The following is a 7181-nucleotide window of genomic DNA, read 5'->3' on the forward strand; positions in this document are numbered from 1 at the left end:
GTGACCACCCTTGGAAATAACATTTTAAGATAAGGTATTTGGAACTCCTAACCCCCAGTCAATTAATACTTTATAAACTACTCACAAGTAATATGGAGCAGAGGGTCTATTCTAACTAGGAGCACTTCAGAAATTAGCTGGTCCAAACAGCCTCAAGCACAAAGCCCCTCTGTAGAAAGTCCGCTATGCCCACAGAAGCAACAGTGACCAGGAAAGCTCTCCTGCAGTGGTTGTAATGTGGCCGTTTGCAGACAGACTCTACCTCCCTAGACACGAATCCTAGAACTTGTATGCCTGAAAGCCCATCAAGTCTTCTGCTCCAAACCTCTCATTTTGCAGATGAAACCTCAAACCAGAAAAAAATCACAGGAATGCAGTAAGCAAGTGGTGGAGCATCATGGAAAAAAGTCTCTGTGGCTCCCAGTCTAGGGCTTCTCTTTCCTATGTTTGGTTATAGCTCTAAAGACTTCATGAATGATGTTTTATAGCCATTATCTGTGAATTCTTCTTCTCCACAGCCAGTGAAGGGAGAGTTCTCAATTTTGTCCCTGAGCCCAGGTTCCAGTTCTCCCTCCTGGGTTGAGGCTGACGAAGGATGTTAGAGAAGGGTCATGCGTCACACTTTAATACCAACAGCAAGGATGAAGGACTTCTGACATGAACCTAGCTGCATGCATCATACCCACTTCTCTGAAGTCCTTGAAAATCGCTGCCCCTTCCAATGCCTGGAACCTCATAAGTAAGGAGAACTGTTCCTCTGAAGTAATGGAAATGGGAGTCACTGCCACAATACTGCAGTCTTTCTGCCAACGAGCACTTCCCTCTGAGGCTGCTTGTTAGAGAAGTTACCTCTGTTGTGTAACTTGTGGCTGAGCAAGGTTGTTGGGTCCTATAAATTCTGTGAGTAGTCCAGGGCATCTCCTGAGGGCCACCCCAGGCCTCACTGCAACCCTGATCCATTTGTTGCCCCTGGCAGCGTCGCCGCACAGGTCTGCCAGACGCCCTGGAGTGCGAGATGAAGCAAAAGCAAGGATTCCAAAGACTACTTACTTTCAGTTAAACCATATGGCCTGTCTAGTTGCCTAGTTTATAAAGACCCATTTTCAATTCTAAAGTTTCAATTAATAAAATCCAAACTGCTATCAATTTCCCACAAACGGAGCCTCCTACGGCGGATTTCAGCAGACGCTAGTCGTCGCCATTCCGATGAGCTTAGAGTGCCGCCTAGTGGGAAGGATGTGTAGTAGCGCTTGATAACATACTCCGTAGAAGAAAACATCACCAGGGGAGGGGAGAAGTCAGGAACACGACAAATTGAAAATCCCAACAGTCTCAGTACTCCACTGCTGTTTTACGGGTTTGTCAGACCTAAAGGAGATATATTCCAAGATTTATCTCGACTATCTCACTTAAGAAAGTGTACTACCTGAATGAGGGTATTCATCTCACCAGATCTCAACTAGCCTAAATGGGATTCTATTTCATTTACCATAGAATATTTTGGTAAATTTGTGTGTTTAACTTCATAAGGTAGGAACATGAAATTGACCCACGTCTTACCCATTTTTTTAAATCTGAAATGCTTAAAAGTCATTATCAGTCATTATCAGCTAAAAAGTCATTTTCAGGGCTCCTGGGTGGCTCAGTCAGTTAAGCATCTGCCTCCGGCTCAGGCATGATCCCAGGGTCCTGGGATGGAGTCCTGCATCAGGCTCCCTGCTCGGCGGGGGACCCTCCTTCTCCCTCTACCTGCTGCTCCCCCTGCTTGTGCTCTCTCTCTCTCTGACAAATAAATAAATAAAATCTTTTAAAAAATAAAAATTAAAAATAAGTCATTATCAAGTTTTAATAAGCTTTTCTATTTATTCAATTGTTATTTTACCTATTTAATAGGTACACAACATTGACAGGTGCCTGTTTAAGTTCTTTTTTTTTTTTTTTTAGATTTTGTTTATTTATTTGACAGAGAGAGAGAGCACAAGCAGGCGGAGCGGCAGACAGCGGGAGAGGGAGAAGCAGGCTCCCGCCGAGCGGGGAGCCCAACGCAGGGCTGGATCCCAGGACCCTGGGATCATGACCTGAGCTGAAGGCAGACGCTTAACGACTGAGCCACCCAGGCGCCCCTCTTTAGGTTCTTAATTGTTCTGTATCAGAACTCTTCCCTACATTTTCATTTTCTCACGTGCTCTTTATTCCTTTACAGAACCTTTTTCTTGTTCTTTATTTTTTTTACTTCAGCTAGTTTTCTAAAAGTGGCATTTTGAAATGCCTTATTTTGAAAAAATAAATTTTTTTCTCTTACTCCATATCTTCCTTTTGAGGAGGAGTTTGATAATCCGAGAGCAGTAGCTTTGTTCGAATAATTAAAAGATGGAAAGCTGCTATTTTACTAGATAGAAATGGGACATTTTCCCATACTGTCAAAACCTGTCACAGAAGTTAGAAAGCCTCCTGGATTTTCTACTATTCTCCTGCTCCTTCCTCAGTTGAATTTCCACTCACGGGATGTTCGCCTTCCTCTTCTCGCCACAGCTGCAATTTTTCACTCCAAACTCCGACTCTTCTACAGGCTATCCTTCGCTCTACAGCCCTCTAATGATCAAGTGGCTCTGAACACCTCAACTTTGATGTCCAGAGCCAGACTGACCCTTTTCTTCCCCAGCCGTCACCCCAGGACTGCTCCTCTCCTGATATCCCTTATCTCATAGAAAATGGCCCAACTATATGCCGAGTCACTCAAACAAGAAATCAAGGAATATCTGTGACTCCTTAGTCCCCTTTGACCTTCCTCTATCTCGAAACCCCATTGCCATGCTCTCAACTCATGCCAGCCTCTCAGTTGTTGTCCCTGTGTTCAATTTGCCCCTCTCCAATCTTTTCTCTATTTTTGTGATAGATTAAACTTTGTAAAATGCAAATTGATCAACACTTAAGAGTCCTCCATTGAATCCCAAACACTTTCAGCATAAATCCACACTCCTACACCAGGGTATTTGAAGCCTTCATCATCTGGCTCCTTGTCTTCCCAATCACTGCCCTCCACCCCATGTTCCAGCTGTCCCAGATGCCAGCCTCCACTTTCCTATCCCCTTGCCTTAGCCACTGCCCACTGCCTCCTCAGACGAGTTCCTTCTGGACTCAACTCAGGGAACAGGTTGTCCACAAAGCCAGCCTCAGGCATCCATGCAACATTGAAACACTTTCCACATTGCATCGCACTGCCTTTTTAGGCGCTGGCCCTCCCCCAGCTAGACTTCTAGGGCAGGGACTGTTGTTAGCCCTTTTTGAAAACCTAATGCCCTACAGAGTGATTGTTATATTTGTCGGAGAAGTTGTGACCGAGACGATAATGGAGAACCTCCGTGACTTCTTACCGTGTGCCAGGCATGACATGGATGTTACATGGATGTATTGGTATATTTAATCTTCTTCTTGACTCTATAAAGATATTTTTTAAATATTTATTTTACAAATGAAGAAAATGAGAGTCAACAAAGTTAAACAAAATATCTGAGGTAACTGTGGTGGAAGCTGCAGTTCCAAATCCCCTTTTAAGAAAGGACTTACCCCTCATCTGTTGACGAGTTCATCTACGGCACTGCTCAACCAGGACTATGCCCTCTCTCCAAGGCAACCACATTCAATGGGGGGAGCACGTCCACTCAGTCTCCCTTCAGATCATCTCATGGGGTCAGCTAAAGCCTCCTTGAGACTGCATTGCACCTCAACTTCTAGTCAATCGTCCTTCCCCTCTATCCTTCCCTGGGTGTCGATGCCACAAGCATTCCTAAACCAACCTGTCTACTCTCCATCTCCCAGTCAGCTTCCCAGGGACCCTGGCTGGTACCAGCCACACAGCTAGTAAATGATGGAGCCAGCAGCTGGACCGGATAATCAGCAGCTGTGCTCTAGGCCCGCTAGACCACCTGCCTCCTCTGATAAATAAGCCTTGCTTATTTTTGTATCCTTGGAATTAAGCATAGGTACTCAGTAAATATTTGCCAATTCACTTTTCCATCTGACTTTGGAGCCATCTGTTTATAGTTCTTGACCACAAACTTCACAATCTAGTCTGTTGCCGTGAAGAAGCAGGCAAAATTCTAAAGTTCATGATTCTAGGATCAAGTCAATCGATGGTAAATGTAATTACTTCAAACAGTACAAAAACATTCCCTAATTTCAGACTTTTTTAAAATTTATCGATACTTTAGGAAACTCAAAATTTTAGCAATTATACTTCTACTCCTCAAATACAAGCCCAATCCAAGTCGTATTTATGTTATTTTACTAAATACCTTTAAGGCTATTAAAAAGCAAAATGTTTTAAAAGTCTGGCTTATTCAGAAGAGCATGTGACTCTTGATCTCAGGGTCATGAGTTCGAGCCCCACGCTGGGTGTAGAGATGACTAAAAAAAATAAACAAACTTAAACAAAAAAAAGGGATCCTGGGTGTACAAGGAGTGTCCATGTCACACATTTAGCCTCCCTGCCCTTTAAAATCTGCAGGGGGTGACTTCAAGCACCACACCCATCTGAAGCCTTTGGCTACGACAGAGCTCTAGGTGCTGCCAACAAACATTTTTGGGTAAAACAGCTCAAATTCCTTTTAACTTTAGTTTTAAGATATGATCTTGAACTCTTCGATCTTGATTAAGACCTAAGCTACAGTAGGGCTAACTTTTCAACTAGGGACTTGGGGAGCATTCTTTACAAGTGTTTGAACTGTTACTGGCTTAATCTTTTTTTTTTTATGTTATGTTAATCACCATACATTACATCATTAGTTTTTGATGTAGTGTTCCATGATTCATTGTTTGCGTATAACACCCAGGGCTCCATGCTGTACGTGCCCTCCTTAATACCCATCACCAGGCTAACCCATCCCCCACCCCCATCCCCTCTAGAGCCCTCAGTTTGTTTTTCAGAGTCCATAGTCTCTCATGGTTCATCTCACCCTCCAATTTCCCCCCCCACCTTCATTTTTCCCTTCCTTTTTGGCTGAAGTTTGCTCTCTTTCTCTGCAAAGAGGAGGAAACGTCCTTTAAAAAAAAACTATCAGATAAAAAGATTAGATAGATAGATAAATAAGTTTTAAGAATGCTATGTGGCTCAGTTTCCTAGGAGCTCATTACAAAGTTTTAGGCTTCTGCAACTTTTCATTATCTAAATTAAAATAACCTGGGAGAAATACCAATAAGAGTCTAAGGTTAAACTATGAAGTGTTCACCCTTTTCACAGTCTGGCTCTCTGCTGCCCTCTACAGCCAAGGAAAGGCAAGGAATGGTCCTTTCTTAGGTCCTACTACTGGCCTGGGACTATTTCCTCAAGTATTTTATGCCTGTGTGTGTCACCTTGTGAGGGAAGCACTAGTATCAGCAGAGATGTAGGGAAGAGTTTAAGGAGATAGGTATTAAATGAAAGGAGACCTGAATTCAAATTCTTAATTTTAATTTAGCAATTATGTGGCCTCAGGAAGTTGCTTAATGTCTTTGAGCCACTTTCAAGCTTACTACTAATGGCTATTCATTTTATTACCTACTATATTAAAACCTATTCCATAACCATGTTTTACAAACTAAATGAAATATTAAATAAGACCCTTTGCACTTAGTGGCATGTAGATAGCATAGACAGATGGTGATAACTGTTAAGATACCTCTGTTGCTCTGAGAATTGACAAGAGCATGAAGAAAACATTTGTTAAGCATTAACTTTGTACCAAGTACTGCACTAGCTTTACATACATATTCCAATTCTTATGACAATCTGATGAGATTAATGATAGTATTCCTATTATTTCATTAAAGAATTTCAGCCTCAGAAAGATTAGGAAAGTTTCCCAAGGTCACACTGCTAGACTGTGACCTACCTAAGAGCAGGATCTGTGTCTTGTTTAAATTCCCACCATCTATCATGGAGTAGTCTTTGGTGAATGAACACATGAACAAATGAATGAATGAATTGGGCAACATATAAATGAAATATAAGCTTTATTTTCCAGGTAGTGCAGACTTTACATATGTCACATTCAAGGAAACAAGTCTTACTGAAATATTAAGAATCATGTAGATCATTATTATGGATTCATAAAAGGTACAGAGTGTTACTCATGACCTTATGCTGAATCTGTTGGTTTATACAATATATTTTGGTTCCAAGTGTTTCATGAAGTCTGTGGCCAATTATTAGCTGACCATTATTGGAATAGAGACTTCAATGGACACATACAACAAAGAATACAGACTTCATAAAATTAGTTCAGAAAAGTAACTAAACAAACAAGTACAAGAATCAACAACAAACACTAAAAGTGGGTTATACTATTCAAATATATAATATTCAAAATGTCCTGTTTTCAACAAAAAATTGTGAAACACACAAAGGAACAAAAACGTACGGTCAACACACAGAGGAAAAAAACAAAAACAAAAACCCACAGTGGTATAGAATAGAAACTGTGCTTTAAAAAGCCCAGATGTTAAACTTACTAGATGAAGACTTTAAATTGGCTATTTTAAATATGTTCAAAGAGCTAAAACAATTTCTAAAGAACTAAAGGAAATGATTAAACTCTCCAGTTAAAAGGCAGAGATTGGTGAATGGATTTTTAAGAGCAATATCCAATTATATGCTGTCTACAAAGGACTCACTTTAGACTGAAGCCCAGGTACAGACTGAGAATAAAAAGATGGAAGAAGATATTCCATGCAAACTGTAACCAAGAGAGACATGGAGTGGCTATACTAATATCAAAGAAAGTAGGCTGTGACACAAAGATGTTGATACTGAAGGGATGGCAGGAAAACCAGAGGAAACCTCTAACTTGTACTTGACTGGAGCTTGGGATAGAGCTCATGGCGAGAAATACACATGATGACAGGACCATGGTTTATTAAACTGTGTGTGTGTGTGTGTGCACGCGTGTGCACGCACATACACGTGCAGGTACCTTCCCCACAAATTTCCTCTACTCAGTAAGACCACCAAGCTATCCCTGCAAAGGCAGCAAGCAGAGGTTCGCAGGTGGGGGGGTGGCACCAGAAGTGCTCACTTCATTTGTCATTTGTCTCCCTCTCAGGAATCTCAGTCTAGTGCTGCCTGTTGTCCAATGTCTGTAAACTATTGTTTCGTGTATTTTGTCCAGTTGTCTAGTTCTTTGAGAGTGGGAAGTAAATCCAGT

This window comes from Eumetopias jubatus, unplaced genomic scaffold (genome assembly GCF_037043125.1).
Source record: "Eumetopias jubatus isolate StellerSeaLion01/CBP00866 unplaced genomic scaffold, mEumJub1_p1.0 scaffold_4, whole genome shotgun sequence".
Lineage (NCBI taxonomy): Eukaryota > Metazoa > Chordata > Mammalia > Carnivora > Otariidae > Eumetopias > Eumetopias jubatus.